The 20,826-nt window shown below is 45.6% G+C and overlaps 1 protein-coding gene and 1 non-coding gene across 7 annotated transcripts in view; one reads left to right on the top strand and one right to left on the bottom strand.

The window, feature by feature from the left end:
* The window catches only part of TLK2 (tousled like kinase 2), a 3,436,060-nt gene that overhangs the window by 300,326 nt on the left and 3,114,908 nt on the right, over nucleotides 1–20,826 (top strand). The gene's annotated exons all lie outside the window — the stretch shown is intronic.
* TRNAA-UGC lies at nucleotides 2,396–2,467 on the bottom strand. The gene has a single exon. It is a non-coding gene; the product is annotated as a tRNA-Ala (tRNA).

Genomic DNA, 20,826 nt, shown 5'->3' with positions numbered 1-20,826 from the left:
GTCCCTTGATGCCTTGACTGTGGACACCTCAGCACTTGTCTTGGTCTGTGATCCATCCAGATCCGTGGTTGAGGGAGGCACTCTTTCAAGGTCTTTTGATCTGTAGGGGTCTGTTAGGTTGCCCAGCCTTGGCCTTCCAAGTCATTGAGAGGATTCTTTCTTTGGAGTGTAGGAACTTGTCTGTCTGTGATCCAGCCCTGATCTCCAGTCTTCCTGGACCTTCTGCTACACATTTTTTTCCAGAGCCAGCCTGCATTACAAAGTCTTGAGCAGCCCCCAGATTAGGGGTTCCCTTGGTGTTTCTGGATCTTCTCCAGCATCACCCCCCCCCCCCCGAGGAGCACAGAAAGCAGTGGCACAAAAGGAGGCATTGGACTTGCCCTGGGAATCTTTAACTCATGACACTAACATTGATGAAGGGAGAAGGTTCTCCATAGTCTCCCTGCGAGGATGCCACTTTTGGCAGTCTTTTAGAATTATTATAACGAAGGGGAGGTTAAACTCCCAAAGCAGTTTTCTTTGTTACTTGAGGCTTTTTGTGCAGGACTGTCTACTACTTGAGGGTACCCCCCCCCCCAAGACGTTTTTGTGGATTTGGCATCCCGGGGCCATGGAGTGAACGTAATGTAGTAGAGTTTATTCCTAAAAAGCGTATTAAGATTTTATTCCCAATGGGAGGACAAGAGCACATTGGAACAAGGGGCCAGTAGAAAAGGTATGTAGTAGCAGCAGTCACCAAGGAGGAGCCCTGTGAGGAGAGCAGTACTGTCCACCCTCCAAACAGTCTAGGGCCTTAGATTTGGGAAGCGCACATATGATTCAGCAGCCTTTACCATTTCTGCACTGAACTGCATGTCTTACTTGACTAGCTTACAGAGGGATTTACTGAACAAAGTTTCAAAATCCATAGCATCTTCCATGACGATAGACTCTTAAGTTGATGGAAACCCAGTTGGCCACCTTGCTGTCGTTTTCAAATATTTATATGCACTTGTTGAACACAGAGGATTGTGCAGCCAGGGAACAGGTCGCTGTCATGCCTGGATGTGCCTGTACATCTTTGCAGAATGTGTTAAGGCATCTTTCCTAAATGTATCATTTGATAGTTCCACCTTGTTTGGACGAAAAGTAAAAGATATTAACCATAAGTGAACAGGATGGCAAATCTGGTCTGCTATGGGTGTCCATTTTTCTGCCCCCAAAAGGATCTTCTCCCATAATCAAAGGGTTGGTAAACCGTTTTAAAAGTCTCGACAGTTTGCATAAGAAGCTGCTGGTGATGGTGTTCCTCTGGGACGGGGGGTGGTGGGGGGTGGAACTTTGAGAGATGGAAAACTTACTGTGCGTCATCCAGGAAGCCCCAGCAGACAAGAAATGGTCCAGAGTCTCCAAATTTCCTTCTGGTGCCAAAGAAAAACAAATACTTTAGCCCCATCTTGGACCGAAACAAACAAACTGTCAGATTGCATTCTGGATGGTTATGTTGCAGTCCATTCTTCCTCTGAGGAAGGATGACTAGATGTGCTCATTAGATCTCTAGGATGCCTATAATTATACAGAGATAGCCAGGCAGTGCATTAGGTTCCTGGGCTTCAAGCTAGGGAGGAGTTATGATCAGTTTCAAGCCCTTTGGACTTGCCACAGTCCCCCCCCCCCCGGATGTTTCCTAAGTGCATGACAATGGTAGCAGCCCAGCCCAAACTGCAGGGATTTCCGGTGTTTCTGTACCTGGTCAGCTGTGTCACTATGACTACGTCAAGAGTAGCTGTCATTCAGTTAAGAAACTCTTTGCTTTTGGAACCACTACAAATTTCAAGAAATCAAAACTGGAGCCAGTGCAGGCCTTGGACTTCATAGGGTGACAGTTTGTCAGGGTTCCCCCTTTTAGGCTGTCATGTTTTTTCAGGCTCAGGTCCTTGCTCTGGCCACCTGCTTTTCTGATTTGTCACCTAGAGTCTGTGAAAGCTGCCGTTATGTAAGCTCTACATGAGGCTACTCCACTGGACCCTCAATTTAGTGGTCTCCAAGGACACATTCAGCACAGCATCTGGTAAGACTTGCAGAGATTTGCTGCTATCCGGTCTTGTGGTTCTGACCTCTGATCTGGTTTCTTCAGGATGTCCTGTTGCTTCCCTCCTCCGAAGGCCACAGTAGTTAGAAATGCCTCTTTCCTGGGGTGGAGGGGTGGGTGTATTTCAAGGGAAGGATGGTCCAAGGTACCTGGACTTGAACAGGGGCCACCCTACACATCAGTGATGGGAGTGGTCCTCTCAGCATTGTAGGCATTTCATGACAGTCTCCTAAAGGTGTGCAACAGTCTAGATTGAGAATATCAAACAAAATGAAACCCTATCTTACCTCTGTGTTGAGAAGCAATGAGACCATGACAATGCTTTGGAGATGCTGGGGATTGAACCCAAACCCTCAGACGTGCAAAGCATGCACTCTACCACTAAGCTACATCCCCTCCCTCTCGCAACCTTGCACTTTCTGGGCAGATCCAGCATACTAGAAGGCATACTGAGCTGGTATATACTAATGACGCACTACTAGTCTGTCAGTGAGGTCAGAAATTTTCAGCCAGTGGGGCCAGCATTGCTGCAGTCTGTTAACTCTGGGCAACATTGAAGGCAGTATCTTCTTTGCCTTGACCTTCCAAGAGGGACAGTCACTGAGGGATGCCCAAGTTCATCCTTGGGCACCCCCTCCAGCCTCCTTTACATGTACTCTCTGGTTCACTAGAGTAATTGCTTGCAGAAAACTGCTTTGTGCAAGGCAGTTGTAATCCTTGTTGCTCCTTTTGTCCCAGAGATGTTTGGCTCCCCCTCCTTTGGCCTCATGTGGTATATCCTCTGAGTTCTAGATTCTGTTCTGTATGTATGACCTGCACTACACAACTTATTACTGGCCTACTGTCCAGCAAGGGACCTCCACTGTAGTAAAAAAAAAAAATTTCTATTCTTATTTATAGAAAAGTCAAGTAATGTTGCAGGGGAGACTCTGTACTCCCAGTACATTGCTAAACTGTGGAGTAGTATCCTTACACAAAACTGTGACAAACTCAGTAGTTTTAAACCACTGCTTAAACAACATCTAACCAATCCTGGTCCTGCACATGCTCATCACAAGGTTGTACAATACTCTCAAAATTACTCTCTCTAAACAGAATACACTCAATCTCTCTCAAATGACAAAACAATTTTTATACATAACGGTTGCCTGCACAAACCTCCAAGTTTAACTTGAGCTTTCTCTTCAGTAACTTCCACCTCTGTAAAATCTTATGTATAAATTTAACTACGGTTTGTGTGTAAATGTAAATAAAAATGTAACTATTATGTGTTTAACTGGAACTTAATGTAATGCAGTCTAAGCAAATGGAGCTTTTCTCCCTGAGCCCTCACTGAAAATGGGTATTAGCCAGTCACCGTCCATGCAACAAGCCTCACCTGGGATGCAAGTTCCTCTGAAACATGATAACAGCCACAGAGACACTGTTGCAGTCATCACACTTGGGTTTATCTGCCTGCAGATAGCCCTTGGTCGGCCCGAATACCAGATACTTGGTATTTCTGCGTTGGATGCTGTCGCTCCAGGACTGACGTCAAGTCAGGCCGTCAAGGGTATAAAAACAGGCAGCCGACATCATTACATCAGTCTTTCTTGCCGAGGAGCCCAAAGCAGAAGCAGTTAGCACGTGCCAGTTGGCCGCTACCTGAATTTTCGTTTTAAGAAATTAATAATCCTGAAGTCTTGGGGATCCTTTTTTCTTGCTCTAACCGATGTCGGAAAAAGTTAATTGTATTGCCTGTGAAAAGCAAATACCTCACAGATTTTTTCATTCTTACTACGTCACCTGTTTAGGCCCAGACCACGACATCCCTCGCTGTCTGTTTTGTGCCTTATCACCTGAACCATTTGTCATGGGGCTCTCTTTGTCACTAAATTCTTTCGCTCTCTATCTCTGTATTCTGAAATGGCTTCAGTAGGCCATCCGACTACCGATATTCCGAAAAAATGTAAAGATAGACCGCATAGGTCCAAAACTGCCAACGGTGCTTCCGTTAAGCTAGTCGCCAGTCTGCAGTTACTCAGTGAGGCACTTTTGCAGCCCCTGATGCCTGCTTCAGTGGATTCACAGGCCTCTACTGAGACAAATTTGGAGTCCAGTATGCAGCAAGACTCTTATTTGACTATGGAATCTGCAGATGTCTCTACCTTGGATGGGTCCAGAGCCGCTGAGCAGGAACCGGCTTCTGAGGCAATTATTTGCTCAACTGATGTTAGACTCAAAACAACCTTTTTTTAACCAAAACTACCGAGTCTTTTAGGCAAAGAGTATGCACTACGCATAGAAAACCGACTAAAGCGCATGCACCTGCTCCCATGCCACAAAAACAAATGCTTAGAATGGCTGAAGACCTTATTAAGCTGATTAGGGGAAGTCAACCTTCCCCTGCTAAAAGAGAAAGTCCCCTTCAACTTCTACAGACCAGGAGTCCGATGACTCTGAAATTTCTGATTATGAAGACATGCCCTTATCTGCTTATGTGAATTCAGATGCAGAGGACTCCATTCCCCCTGCCTCCCCTCCAGAGGATTTTTGTTTTTGGTGAAACCTTGCATACCTTAGGAGAGCATTTCCACTGGAAATGCCAAGACTATCCTCAGTCCAAAAAGAGACCCAGAGAATTTCTAGAGTTGCCTCAGCACAGGCCCTTAGCAATACCCTGTCCTGGATGCTGTGGATGATGTTTTTATGGAATCCAGTCTTACTCCTGACACTTTACCTCCTGCTCCTAGGAAACCAGACAGGTACTACAGAGTACCTGACACACACAAATTTCTTTCCAAGAATCCTACTGCTGACCCAGAGATCATTTCCCAGGGGCCTAAAGGTGTCAAGGCTATTGCAGCCAGGAATCCCACCCCTTCGGACAGGAATTCCAGAGCTTTGGACAGATTGGGTAAGAATTTATATATACCTCTGCAACTCTTGCTATTAGGGCATTGAACTGTCAGTTTCACATGCTAAAGTACCAGCAACGTGTTATGGAACTTATTAAACAAAAAGTGACAACATTTTTAGACTGTGCAGAAAGTAAAGAATTGCAGGAGCTTATGCACTCTGCAAGCCAAGTCAGCAAGCATACTGTGCAGTGTGGCTTGACGCCCTAGAAGCATGTTGCTGGGCAGCTGTCACTGGCTCTGTACTGAGAAGACATGCTTGGCTGAAGGAGCAGACCTTGCCAGGCCATGTCAAATCAAAGTTACTAGACGCTCCTTTTGAATAAGGACTGTTTGGCACCAAAGCAGAAAAGGTTCTTAAAAAGATGGAAGAAAAAGCTAAATCTATGCAGACTGTTAAAGAATTCTTACAAGTGCAACCCCCTAAATTCAGTAGGCATTGCCCTTCCAAACACTGGTCCTTTCCAGCCCCCACCAGGTCTTCTCAAACCAGACCGAGGGGAAACAGACCACCCAGTCTCTTCTCAAACCAGACTGAGGGGAAACAGACCACCCAGTCTCAGGGTATGCAGAGATCTAAGCAATGGAATGCCCCCACCCTGAAAGCAGGGAGTGGTAAACCACCTCCTTATGGAAAAAGCTCACAATTGCTACTTATTCCACTCCCCAGCCCTGCCCAATTGCTTGTGCATCTAGGAGGGAAACTTGCCCTTCATGCAAAAATGTGGATGTCCATCACTCTGGACCGGTGGGTCCTCGACATTGTATCCCAGGGGTACAAATTTTACTTCCATTCACTGCCAACCCCAAGCAGGTTCCCAGACCTTCCTCCAAACCAGTGGGCAGAGGCTCAAAACCATGTTCTTTCCCTACTCAATATCAGAGCTATTCAGCCAGTTCCAGTAGAACAGAGGGGCAAGGATTCTACTCCAGACTCTCCCTGGTACCCAGGAAAAGAGGACTTGGGGCGCCCAGTCCTGGAATTCTTGGTACCAAAATTCAAAATGCTTACCCTGCAACAACTTCTTCCTATGCTAGCCAAGGATGCCTGGGTAGTCACCTAGACTTAAAGGAAGCCTATCTGTATATCCCCATAAGGGAATCATGCAGGAAGTATCTATGTTTCAGGGCAGGGTCTATACATTATCAGTTCTCTGCATTTTCCTTTGTCTTATCTACTGTGCCCAGAGTATTCACAATGCCTGGGTCCAGCCTTTGCATACTGCAGGCAGTAAAATATCCAAATTTACCCGTACTTGGATGACAGCCTGATTCAGGCGGACAGTCAGGAATTGCTGCTGCAGCACCTGACATTTGTGAAAAACCTTCTCACCTCCTCTGGGTACAACAACATAAAAAAAAATCAAAACTGGTACCCAGTCAAAAGATTGTATTCCTGGGAGCAAGCTTGGACACAACTTCCCAGATGGCATTCCTCACCTCAGAAAAACAAGTCTATCTGACATACTACTTCAAACAAATGACCACCAGAACCCAGCTATCTGCAAGAAAAATACTGCAAGCCCTAGGGTTCATGGCCTCATGTATCCTGCTGATTCCATATGCAAGACTGCATATGAGGAAACTCTAGTGGTACTTAGTCTTTGGTGCCAACATTCTCAGGACCGGGAAACACTTATTCCTGTCATACCCTAAGGACAGAGTTCCTCTGGTGAGCATTTTGTTATTTGCTAGTAATTACAGGTGTGGGGGTAGCCACATTCTTTGATTTCCTGTCCTTGCATATTTAAACTGGTGCATGTGAAATAATTCCTGCTTTAAAACTTCAGCTTGGCCAGCTAAGAACTTGGTTATATTCAACTGGACGTATAAGAGAATTTAAGTACCTTTATCTGAACTTTTTTTTTTAAAAAATACAGTATTTAATTTGAGTGTTGAAGGAATTTTTAACTGAAGTTATTCTGCTCTTCAGTTATTCCCACCCGCCCTGTTTTTGTCTTGGTGTTAATCTTAGTGGCATTGAAACTGCCCGCCCCTCAGCCTGCCTCTGGGCCCATCTCATTTGCTCACTCAACTGAGTGCAGTGAGATCATATTCTGATTTCAGGCACTCCTGTGTACAAAGAGAGCATCTGGGAAATAGAAAAAAAAAATTAAGCTTATTTCCTGCCTTTCTTGTTAAGTGGTACAGACTATTTGTAGGCTTCTGAGCCCCCAAGCCCTTCTGTGTTTGAGGGAAGCCTTCTAGCTTGTTTTTTTTCTTATAACTAGCCAGTTTTCTAGTTTCAGCACTCAAATCGGTTTCTTTGATCTCAGCACTTGTTCAGAAAAAAAAAAAAAATTTCATCTGCTTTTACTGTACTTGTGTTTTTACCTACTTCTTTTTACTTTTGCATCATCTTAAAATACTCAATTGTATTTATTACTGCTTGGTGTAACTCATTCTAAGCCTTTTGGTTTAAACACTTGGGCTTCGGACCAGTTAGTTGTTTTGCACTGAGAGGGTTTTGTGGTCTGCACTGTTGTGGCAGAACAGGTAGCTTACATCCTTCTAGGTTGAGAACTGCTGATTGAGGGCTCAGTGTCTGTTATTCTAAAAGTGTATTAATTCTGGTTTAAGCACTTGGGCTTTCAAGCCAGTTATTTTACATTAAGAGGGTTCGTGGTCTGCACTCTTGTGGGAGGAGAGGCTGGACTCTGCCCTTCTGAGCTGGGAATTTCTGGTTAAAGGCTTATAGTGCATGCATATCTGAACTGTTTCTTACTGAAGTTGGTGCCTTGTTTGCTGTGGCATAGACTGGATTCGGGCCTGCTGGATCTAGCTTTGTTTGTGTAACTTGAGCACTAATCCAGACATTCTCTAAAGTATTCAATGGTATTTATTACTGCTTGGTTGTAACTTGATTAAAGTGTAGCTATCATTCAAGTCTTTTGGATTAAGCACTTGGGCTTCAGACCAGTTGTTTTACATTAGGAAGGTTTGTGGCAAGCACTGTGGTGGCAGGACAGGTAGCTTTCATCCTTCTAAGTTGGGAACTGCTGATTGAGAGCCCAGTGTCCAAGTGTATTAGTTCTGGTTTAGGCACTTGGGCTTCAGGCCAGTTATTTTACATTAAGAAGGTTTGTGGTCTGCACTCTTGTGGGAGAAGAGGCTGGACTCTGCCCTTCTAAGCTGGGAATTTCTGGTTAAAGGTTTATAGTGCCTGAATATTTGAACTGTATCTTACTGAAATTGGTTCACCTTGTTTGCTCTAGCATAGACTAGATCCAGGCCCGCTGAATCTAGCTTTGTTTATATGCTTGTTGTTTGTTTGATTGTTATTTCCCTGGAAGCTAATTCCACCTAATACGCAACTTCTCAGCGCTTCTGTGGATCACTAGTGATATCTGCATTGCTTACTGTACTTATTTCCTTGTTTCACTTGAAAGAAAGTTACTGTTTGTCGTTTTTGCATTTAGTTACTTGTAACACATTGCACTCAAGTTACCTGGCACTTGCTCACTAAAGCAATTATATAAGTCAGCACTAAAAATTAAAAGCACTTCACCCTCACTCCCCACTGGCCCTTGTTTTCAATTAAGGAATTCCCAATATTATTCTAGCATGTCCAAAGGTCAGTTGTCAATCTTCTCTCCGGTCCAGCTGGTGAATCTGGGAATCTTGAGGCAATGTTATAACTGCCTCATGTACACAGACAGCCCTCTCCTCCTCCCACATAACACAAATACTTGAGAGATGCAGCTATTTAGCCAAACTGGAGGCTGAGCTCTCTCAACTCAGGACTGGCAAGACCAGACAGGAGGAGAAGGCAACTATACACACCACAAAACCAGCCTCACATAATGCTACCACTCCACTGAATCAAACACATAAACACACAAAGACATACTCGGAGGCTCTGAGTAAAAATTTACCTAAACAGCAGAGGCCTCCAAAGCAGACACCCAAACAACTGCTACCTCAAGACACCCCACAAGCAACACATAAACCACAAAAGCAGTGTGCAAAGCAGTCACAGCCCTTAAGGCCAAATACAACACCAAACATACTTGTCATAGGTGACTCCATAGTCAGACACACTGACGTCCCACTCACCAGGCTGAACAAGGAGAGGGTCACAGTAAGCTGCCTATCGGCGCTAGAATCCGCCACATACCACAAGCACTCGGGTCACTCCACGGCAAGTACAAATATGACACAGTCATTGTCCATGCTGGTGTGAACGACCTGAGACGTACCTCCCTGGACTACATGAAAAGAGACATAGAGGAGCTCTCTGATTATGTAGCCCAGGCAGGTATGACCCTAACCCTGAGCAGTATCCTTCCTTCACCAAGAATGATGCCACAATATAGAGACAAGATGATCAGCTTTAACAATTGGCTTAATGTTTGGTGTCATTCAAAGGGGATCCAGTGTCTGTCTGCCTGGGATGACAGGCTTGACAAGCCACGCTGCTTCGCAAGGGACGGCTTGCACCTGTCACCCCTGGGATTCCGGTTATTGGCTAAGGCTCTTGCCACCCCCATAGTGCCTTTTTTAGGCAAGGCTCAAATTCTAAACCTACCACCCTAGAAAACAAAAATGGGAAGAAACTGAGGGTAATGCTGCTCAATGCCAGAAGTCTAAATCTCAAAATGCACGCACTCGAGGCCCTTCTCAGTATGGAGAACATTGATGTCTGTGCTGTAACTGAAACCTGGTTCAAGGCTCCTGAGAGCACCCCGGCACTATTAGGTTTTACCTCATATCATGCGTTCCGCCCCAAAACCTGGACCACACCACAAAAGGAGGGGGTGTATCCATATTCATAAAGGATACCCACACCTCCAGGTTGGTGGCAACTCACGAAGCTTCAGAAACCATCCAGGTGCAACTAACCATAGGCAAAGCTGCTCTACAAATTGTAGCATGCTACAGGCCACCCTCTCAAACTCAGGAACCCCACACAGCCTTCCTGAAGACACTGGAGGGTATAAATGTATCTCCAAACACCATCATATTGGGTGACTTCAACTACCCGAATATAGACTGGGAACATTACTCAAGCCCTAACTTTCTAGCCCAACGGTTCCTGGAGTTCATAAATTCAAATGCCATGAAACAGCTAGTCACTGTTCCCACGAGAGGAGAAAATATACTAGATCTCATTGTCACAAACATGGGGACAAAATGCTCCACACCGAAGTATATCCCTCATTGGTGAGATCTGATCATAAACTAATCTCACTGGAAATCCACATCCTGCCCCACCCCAAACAAAAAAGACCATAGTGAAGAACTTCTCTAAAGCAAACTTCACACTACTCAAGACTGGTGTGGTATCCTTCAAGGCCCCTGAGCCAGTGGAAACCACAACCCAAGCTGCGGAATCCCTTACAAATGCCTTCTATGAACACCTCCAGGACTGCATGGATCAGGCAATCCCAAATAAAACCAAGACTCTTTCCACAAAGGGCAAACGTCCAGTCTGGTGGACCCCAGCCATTAACAAACTTTACAATAAGAGGAGAAAGCTATTACATGATGGAACAAAATCCATAAAAGGGAAGTCACCCCGATCATTATTAGTAAAAAAATACGAGCACTCATAAAATCAACTAAGGCCAATTTTGAGAGAAAAATTGCCATGGATTCAAAGGACAATCATAAGGCCTTTTTCAGCTATGTTAGAAACCTGGGTGGAAACTCCCAGATATGCTCAGAATTAGTCCAAAATGATACAAAAATCACTGAACCCACAGACATTGCCAACATACTGGCAGACAGGTTCAGTGCAAACTTCACCCCCCCCCCTAAAGGAGAGATAACTATCCCAGCCGAGTGTAGCCTCCCGGACATCTCAAATGCGCAGGTGAAAGCTGCTCTCTCTAAAGCTAAAAACACAGCATCAATGGGACCGGATGGTGTCCCCGGCTGTGTGCTACACAAGCTAAATGAGGAATTAAACCCGCACATAAGGCAGCTGTTTAATCTCAGCCTTACCACAGGATACGCGCCCAAGGAGTGGCGTACGGCAACTGTGGTCCCACTCCACAAAGGCGGCACCTCTACGTACCCTGGTAATTACCGCCCCATAAGCTTAACAAGTCTAGTCTGCAAAGCTATGGAGAGGATCATAATATATAGATATAGGGGACTTGCAGACATTGGACCCGACCCAGTTTGGCTTTGTCAAGGGAAGATCATGCCTTTTGAACTTGGTCGACTTCTTCGAAACAGTCACCAAGGCCATTGATGAGGGAAAGGCAGTCCATACAGCCTACCTTGACCTTGCAAAGGCTTTCGACACAATACCCCACTCGGGTATTGTAGAAAAACTTACCAGCTTAAATGTAAACCCATATGTCACAAGATGGGTTGCAAACTGGCTTAAGGACAGAACCCACAGGGTTAGAGTTGCTGGCGCTGTGTCAGACTGCAAGCCGGTCACAAGTGGTGTCCCACAGGGCTCGGTCCTTGGCCCCTATTGTTTGGCATCTACTTCTCAGAAGTACAGGCCAACATGGGAGGACTTTGGCTGACAAAGTTTGCAGACGACTGCAAACTGGGCCATAGTGGAAAGTGCATCGGACACGGATATCCTTCAGAAGGGACTCACGGAAACAGATAGCTGGTGCCAGAGCCATGGCCTGAAGTTAAACGCCAAAAATGTATAGTCATACCCTTCGGGAAAAACAAGGTAACCCCAAGCTACCATATAGGTGGCAATCCACTAAGCACAGAAGAGGTTATCAGGGACCTGGGGACCCAGGTTGACAGTGGCCTTTCTTTTGACACTCACATTGCTAAAGTGGTTAGAAAGACCTTCTACATTGCCCACCTGATCATGAAGGGATTCACATCCAGATCTAGTGAGGTCATTGTTCCCCTGTACTCTTCACTTATCAGACCAATGATCGAGTACAATGCCCCATTCGGGATGTATCTCACCCAACATCTGCAGCAATTGGAGAGACCCCAAAAGTTCCTCACCAAAAGGATAAAGGGACTCCAAAATCTGTCATATGCTGCCAGATTGAAGAAACTCCAGCTCTATTCAGTCGCATACCGTCTGCTCAGAGGTGACATGTGCCTGACATACAAGGCCATGTCCAACCCGGAATTAATGGACATGCTCCACCTCAAAAAATCCAAATCCACCAAAACCACTAGAGCAAGCGACTTAAACCTTAGCACGGATATAAATAGGACGTGCTGGAGGGATAGATTTATCACTCAGAGACTCCCTATGCTGTGGAATAAAATCCCGGTCCATGTGAGGCAGAGCACCTCGCTGACTCTGTTCAAGAGAAATCTAGACCTGTGGATGGGAGATCGTAGGTTTACCCCAGGAATCATCTCTGTCTCACTGCTGGACAGAGGCACAACAAACTAATGGGCACAGTATTTTTTCATATAAGGGGTGGCGTAAGCCACAAAAATTTGGGCTAGGCTTATAAATGCCTTAAGGCAGATAGCCTAGTATAAACCTATGAACCTATAAGAAGCATCCAACCACATGGGACTGCCATTTATTCAACCTCAAGCTGCCCAGACCCTAACCACAGACTATGCCTTGGGGGGCACACATGGACAGAAAATTTATTCAGGGCCACTGGTGCCCAAGTCAAATTCATTTGCACATCAACCAAGAAGAGATGCTAGCTGTACAGAATGCCCTGACAGCGTTCAGATCCATAATCTTTCTAGGACAACTGCTAATAAAAATAGACAGCACTACAGTTATGTAGTACATCAACAGGGAGGAACCCACTCTGCACTCTAACCATGGCCCTGTGGAACATGGCCTTGGACATTCAAGCCCATCTGCAAGCTCAATTCCTGCCAGGCAAACAAAACTTATTGGCAGACGATTTAAGCAGAAATCTTCTAGACCCACACGAGTGGCAATTGGAGCACAGCACCTTCAACCTTCTGATGCAGAAATGGGGGACCCCAGAGGTGGATCTCTTTGCCTCCGCCTACAACCACCAGCTCAACAAATTCTGCACCAGGAATCCTCACAGCAGGGGCTGGAAAGTGGATGCCCTATCTTTTCAGTGGGTAAATCTCTCAATCTATGCCTTCCCCCTCTGCCCCTCCTTTCAAGAGTAGTATTCAAGATAAAGCAGGACAGACCAAGGACAATTCTGATTGCCCCGGACTGGCCACGCCAGCACTGGTACCCACTCCTGTACAGCCTGACAGTGCCACCCTGGCACCTACACCAGAATCCAACCCTCCTCTCTCAGCAGGAGGGACAGACTCTGCGTCCAGAACTGCAAACCCTAAATCTTGCAGTCTGGCTTATTCCTTGAATTCTCCCCCAGCAACGTTAAGCAGACAGGTGCTGGACGTCATTCTTAAAGCCAGAAGACCCAGTTCAAGAAAATCCTATGCCAAGTGAAAAAGGTTCTGCTCATGGATTCAGTCTAAAGGAGAGGACACAACACTGCCCTCTCAGCCTCTTATCCTGGATTACCTAGCAGGTCTACTCCAAAAAGGGCTGTTCTTCTCCATTAAGATGCATGCCACAGTCATTTCTGCTCATTACAACATTGAGTCACCTGTCTTCTTGCACGCTCTTATCAAACGGTTCTTGAGAGGGGCAAACAACTTAAGGTCTACCAAGGAGAGCACCCACCCCTGCTTGGGACCTTAACTTTGTACTGGAAAAGCTCACGCTTCCCCCCTTTGAACCTGCTACATCAGCAGAGTTAAAATTCCTCTCTTGGAAAACAACCTTGCTTCTAGCCATCACTTCAGCTAGAAGAGTGTCTGAGCTACAAGCACTGATGGCTGTGGAACCCTTCATTATTTTCCATGCTGACAGGGTTTCCCTCAGGACTAACCCTTCCTTTATACCCAAAGTGGTGTCCAGTGTGGCTCTGAATCAGTCCATCCATTTTCCAACCTTCTTCCCTAATCCTCGAAGGGAAAAGGATCCTGCACTCCTTGGACGTGCACAGACAGCTCATATTTTACCTTGATAGGACTAAGCCCTTCAGAAAATCTGACCAGTTACTAGTCAGCTTTGCAACAGGGGCAGAGGGCAAGTCCATTTCAGAACCAGCCATTTCCAAATGGGTAGCACATTGCTTCCATTTCTGCTACAAGCACCATGGGAAACCAACTCCTCAGGGGGTCAGAACACATTCCACTAGGGCAACCTCTACTTCTACAGCATTTCTCAGGGAAGTCCCTACCAGGGATATCCTGGAGGCTGCTTCCTGTAGTTCTGTACACACCTTCACCAGGCATTACCATCTGCCCATCTTTTCCAAATCCAGGGCAAGATTTGCTACAGCAGTGCTGCAATGTATACTAGCCAGTCCTAATTCTTCTCAACTGCCTCTACACTTCAGCTTTAGGAATCCACCCAAGTGTGACTGCAACAGTGAAACACTAAAAACATAGTACAGTTGTGTACACTTACCATAAATGTAGATGTTCGAGTGTATTCACTGTTGCAGTCCTGGTTTCCCTCACTCCAGACCCCTGTTTTTTTTCACTTTGCTATCTATGGCTATTACTAACCCCTTATGGGGTATTGGTATTTACTTTTTACTGATGGTGCGTTCCTCACCATAACCTAGTTCCTATCTGGGGGGCTCCTGACATTTGGGGCAAGAAAAACTGATGTAATGGCGTCTGCTGCCTGTTTTTATACCCCTGACAACCTGACATCAGTCCTGGAGCAGCAGCATCCAACGCAGAAATACTAAGTTTCTGGTATTCAGACAGAGTGAGGGCTACCTGCAGGGAAATAACCCAAGTGTGATGACTGTAACAGTGAATACACTTGAACATCTACATTTATGGTAAGTGTACACAACTGTAATTTCTTCCACTTCCAGAATGCTTTAAGGCATCATTTCTAAATGCTTCATTTGATGTTTCCAACTTTAGACCAAAAGTAAAATATTTCAATGATGGCCAGAAATCCAAGTGGTCTGCTACTGTAGTATAGATTCTTATTACTACTCAGAAGACTTCCACTAGAAAGAATTGTGGCAGTAGATGGAAAAGATTTAGTATTTGGGCTGACTTGAGGTCTGGGCCCATTTTTCAATTCCCTCGGACTCCATTTAGAATTTCCTAATGGGACTTTTTCATTCAAGGGCAAGCTCCTCTACCATGAATGTTAAACTTGCCATTTCTTATTTACATATTAGAAACACAATTATTCTCCTATAGGTATTGTGAGATTGTCTAAGGCCTTCATAAAGAGAACCTTTCTCCTAGGGCTTCCATTGAGAGAACTTTTTTCTCCTTTGGGGTATGATGGTTTTACTACGGGTCTTCACTAAATTTCATTTTGAACCTGCAGCCACAGTGGACTTAAAAAAATTCCATCATGAAAGACTCTTCCTGGTAGCAGTAACTTCGGCCAAATGAGCAGTGAAATATCAGGCTTTGTCGTATAAACCTCCATACCTAGTCTTTCATAAAGACAGTGTCTCTTCAGGCTAATCCTGCCTTTTTACTTAAGATGACCTCTTGAGCCTAATGTAAGGCATTCTTGTCAATCTGCCACTGTGTTTTCCAGAAATTGCCAACAAGGTGGAATACATTCTTTACAGTATAGACCATCAGCTAAGCTTCTGTTTACATGAAGCAAAGGATATCAGGAAGTCTGACCAACTATTTACAAAACTTTACCTTCTCTAGATACCTTGCTAACTGTATCTCCCATGTGTATAACTTCAGTGAATGATTCTTACTATCCAGACATGTGGTTCACTGGGCAGTATTTACCCATACAGCTTTATTTAGCTATGCACTGTTGGATGATGTCTGTTCAGCAGCTTCTTGGTGTAATACCCATACATTCATTACACATGAGCTCGAGCTCCAGTTGAGGCTGAGGGCATCATCTTTCAAAAATGGCAGCCAGATCGGCCTGGCTGGGGGCTTTCCACCACAGATTAAGTTGGACAGAAAAGATCCCAGCAGATACAAAAGTAATGTACTTACCATAACTGTAAATCTGTGTTGATTCCTTCAGTTTCAACTTTTCCTCCCTCGGTCCTCAAATTGTCATGTTTGTTGATTCTAGAGTACCTTATGAGCCTTTCTGAAGCTACCTTTGGCTACATCTCATTAGGTCTCTGTCTAATGTTTGTATTCTGCTATCTTAGTCTTAAAGATCAGTGTTGTATGGTGGGGGGGGGTGGGCGCAAACTGGATCTAAGGAGGTTAGGAGATGGTGTGTATTATGGGAGAGGAGCTCAGGATTTGGAGCCAAAGTCTTAATTGCTGGCCTCTGATCCAGTAGGATCCGCTAACCCACAGGCTGAGATGGTTGAGACCTGCCGATAGAAAACGCAGATCTGGTGTTTTAAGTACATAGCTTTCATTTCTTTTATCTTTTGTGTTACTTCTGGCAAGACTACACAGGAGGAAGTTGCAGTGATGCCTCTGGAACAGCTAGTGCCAACATTTCCACTCTTCGGAAGTCTCTCTTTTTCTTGTCTTGCGTAAAAAGAGCTCTAATGGTTGGAAGGGCAACTGCTAATGTAAGTCACGTTTATAATCATGACTTCAGTGATCTCAGTTGCAGGTGGGGTAGAGTATTTGGCCAGACTTTGTGCCCACCCCTCATGCCAGCATTGCATCTCCTGCTCTCCTAGACATCTCCATGTCTTGGTAGAAAAGACAGACGTTCGGACATCTTCAGTTTTATTTGACACATGTCACCAAGCCAAATATGCAAGAACAGTTTTCGTCAGGCCATATGTGGAAGAGCACAGATATGTATCCCATAGAGGGATAAAATGCACTTGGCGTCTTTTGGAATTTAGCAGTTGCATGTTGTGCAGGACTTTGGTTTTAGGAAGATGTTCTTCATGTTTCACTGTTGCAGTAATTACATTTGGGTAATCCTGCTGGCAGGTTGCCCTCAGTCAGCCTGCATTCCAAAGTCTTGGGTCCTGCGTCGGCCCCTTCCCTGATGTCAGGTCGTCAGGGGTATAAAAGGAGCCAACGCCATTTTCTTCAGTCTTTCTTGCCGCGCGGTGCCCGAAGCAGTTAGCAAGTGCTGGTCGGCCGACTCCTGAGATTTTCGTGTTCGAATTTCAGATCCGAAGTCTTCAATAAAGCTAAGTACCCCGTTGGAAACTTTTTTTTCTTGCTCCAGATCTATGTCAGAAAAAGTAAATAATTGTATTTCTTGTGGAAAGCAAATACCTCATAAGGACTTTCATTATTACTGTATTCCTTGCCTAGGCCCTGATCACAACGTTTCTGGTTGTCGGTTTTGTGCTAGATTTAACCAACGCACTATTAAATGTCTGTATCATTTTGCTTTAAACTATTTTGGACTCCGGTTTAATTGTCCAGAAATGTAGTCTGATAGCCATCAGACTACAGGAGTTCACAAAAAAACGCAAAGAAAAGGAGAGAGATAAACAACCGAGGCCCAAAACCGATGACAAAGCTTCTCCTAAGCCAGTTGCCGGTTCTCAGTGAGGCGCTTTCGCAGCCCCTGATGCCCGCTACTTTAGAGTCACAGGCCGCTACCGACTCCCATGTGAAGTCGGCCATGTCGTTGGAAACTCAAGGTATTGGAGCCTCGGATACTATTCCCTCAGATGGGTCTGGAGCCGCTGAGCAGGCACCGGCTTCTGAGGGTGTATTCAGACCTAAACATCTTTACATTAAACTTACTTCAGCTTCAAAGGCAAAGACTAAAGCACCTTCTAAAGCAAAGAAACAAACTCTAGCCACATGGGCAGGCCTCTATGCCCAAAAAACAGATGCTCAAAATGGCCGAAGACTTGATTACCTTGATCAGGCCTAGGCAAGAGACTGACTATGAATCTTCAGATCAGGTTTCTATTTCTTCTGATTCCTCTTCTGATCAGGAATATTCTCTTCCCCCCATGAGGATTCTGATGCTGAAGAATCTATTCCTTTAGCTTCTCCTCCAGAGTACTATTCTTTTGGGGAAACCTTGCATACCATGAGGGAGCATTTCCACTGGGAGACCCAAGATTTTTCACAATCCTCAACACAGGCCTCTAGCCATTCCACCTGTGTTAGACATTATAGATAATGTGTTTTCAGAGTCTAGTCTTACCCCTGACTCCTTACCTCCAGCTCCTGTGAAGCCTGATAGATATTACAGGGTTCCTGACTCTCATAAATTCCTTTTTAAAAACCCTGCTGCAGACCCAGAGACCATTTCTCAGGGTCCCAAAGGAGTTAAGGCTTCCGCTGCAAAAAACCCTACTCCCTCTGACAAAGATTCTAGGGCACTGGATAGATGGGGAAAAAAGGTTTACACATCTGCTACCTTGGCTATAAGGGCCTTAAACTGTCAAATGTCCTTCAAGGATGCATCTGCAGTCATAACATATGGGTTGTCCTGCCTCAGGCAGCCCTTCGGTCGGCCAGATTCCAAAGTCTGGGTCTGGCCTCGGCTGATGTCGCACTTTCCCCCGATGTCAGAGCGTCTGGGGTATAAAAGCATCAGCCGACGCCATTTTCCTCAGTCTTTCTTGCCGCGCGGTGCCCGAAGCAGAAGCTGTTCGCAAGTGCCGGTCGGTCAGATCCAGTGAATTCAGCTACCGAAGACTTCGAAAAAGCTAAGTACCCCGTTGGGGACTCTCTCTTGCCTCAGCCGATGTCAGACAAAGTAAATAATTGCTTAACTTGTGGGAAACAAATACCTCATAAGGATTTCCATTCCTACTGCCTTCCTTGCTTAGGCCCAGACCACGACATATCAGCCTGTTCAGCCTGTGCTTCCTTCAACCGACGAACTCTTAGACGTCAGTCGGAGTTTGCAGAGGAATTTTTTGGGGCCACTTTTGCATATAAAATGCTGTCGGAGACTCCGACTTCACATTTAGTGAAAAAACGGAAGGACTAGGACCGACACTCGCGGTCCGCGGTTTCGGCTGAAACCACGGTAAGGCCTACCGCGAGTGTCTCGGTTTCGGTCTAAACAGAGTCCTCGGCGATTCCTTCTTCCGAATCCATTCCACCGACCACCGCGGCCCGGGAGGCCCCGGCTGAGTCGGCTACTGAGCTACCTACCGAAACCAGTGTCCAGGAAATGTTCGGCACCATACCTTTGGACATTTCTACTCCTGCAAGTGGGGCAGCTAGGCCCCCTGCTTCCATGTCCATTAAGGCCTTTTCTAGGGCTAAAGCTGCTAAACTTTCGAAAGCTTTGCCTCCCAAGACTACTTCCCAGAGGCCTTCCTCTAGTTCTCAGATCCTCAGCCTTGCAGAGGACCTTATTTCTTTGATTAGAGGTTCACAACCTCACCCAGACAGGGCCTCTCTCCCTCCACCTTACAAAAGGCCCAGGACTGACCCGTTTGACCCACACTCTTCTGATGAGTCCACGGATGGATCTGAGTTGTCAGATCACCAGGAGGAGGCTTATTCACCCTATGAGGATTCTGATGCTGAAGAATCTATCCCTTCGGCCTCCCCTCCTGAAGAGTTTTCTTTTGGTGAGACTCTACACTCCATGAGAGAGCATTTTCAATGGCAAGGTCAGGAATTCTCTGATTCCAGAAAAAGATTAAGGACCTTTTTACATTTGCCTCAACATAGGCCCTTAGCTATACCTCCTGATGTTCTTCATCTCACATTGCTGCAGTCCTTACTTATGGGTAGTCCGCTGTCCTCGGTCGGCCCGAATACCAAAGTATTAGGCTGACGTCAGTCATGGGCGCTCAGAACTGACATCAGAGCGTCAGGGTATAAAAGCGCATGACCGACGTCATATCCTCAGTCTTTTTTGCCGCATGGTCCGATGCAGAAGCAGCGTTGCAAGTGCCATTCGGCGTTCTGAAATTTTTCGAATTCGGAGTTTCAGACCAATACCAAGTTGGGCTAAGTACCCCGTTGGGGAATATTTTTGTTTTTTCTTGCCTCAGTTATTAAACGGATGTCAGAAAAAGTGAATAATTGTATTTCTTGTGGGAAACAGATACCGCATAGGGATTACCACTCGCTTTGTATTCCTTGTTTGGGACCGGAGCACGACGTTGTAGGGTGTCGGTTTTGTGCTAGGTTCAATAAGCGCACTATAAAACGGAGGTTAGATTGCGCTAGGTTAGTCTTTGGCAAGCGGTGTAATTATAATATGCCGTCGGATCCTCCGACGCCCGCTTCCACTAAGAAGCGCAAAGACAAATCTATAAAGCCTAGGCAGGATGATTCGTCCGTTTCGGATGCCGGTCCTTTAGAAGCTACAGGGGAGCAGGTGGATCCGGCTGAAATTCCTGTTGATACTCAGGGGGAAACTTTGATTTTGCAAGAGGTGGCCTCTGAGGAGTCAGGGCAGGCTGAAGGGGCCTCTCAGGTTACTATTCTCCCTTCTGTACCTAGGGTGGTTAGGCCTTCTGCTACTATTTCTAAGGCACCTTCTAAGGGCAGGTCTGTTTTGTCTTCCTCTGGTGTCAGTCCTGGTTCCTCAGGGTCAGTGCCTAAAAAGCACATGCTTAAAATGGCAGAAGATTTGATTACTTTAATTAGAGGTTCTATGCCCCCTCCTGATAAGAGGCCCAGGGTAGAGACAGAGTTGGAAAGCTTGGAGCAGGCCTCAGATGATTCAGAGTCTTCTGTGGAAGACATTCAAGATTTTCCTCCTTATTCGGATTCTGATGCAGAGGATTCCACTCCTTCTGCTTCTCCTCCTGAGGATTTTTCATTTTCAGAAACTTTACATTCCATGAGGGAACATTTTAAGTGGGAAGGTCAGGATTTCTCTGATTCCCGGAAAAGGCTTAGGGAATTCTTGTTTCTACCACAGCATAGACCCTTAGCTATACCTCCAGTTTTGGATGTTGTTCAAGATGTTTTCTCGGAGGCTTCCCTTAATCCAGATTCTGTGCCTCCTGCGCCAGTCAAACCGGACAGGTATTACAGGGTGCCTGAGGCTCATAAATATCT

The sequence above is a fragment of the Protopterus annectens genome, chromosome 13.part0 (genome assembly GCF_019279795.1).
Source record: "Protopterus annectens isolate FY-2018-M chromosome 13.part0, PAN1.0, whole genome shotgun sequence".
Lineage (NCBI taxonomy): Eukaryota > Metazoa > Chordata > Ceratodontiformes > Protopteridae > Protopterus > Protopterus annectens.
The sequence above is the reverse complement of the archived record's forward strand: the minus strand, read 5'-3'. Positions and strand labels throughout refer to the sequence as shown.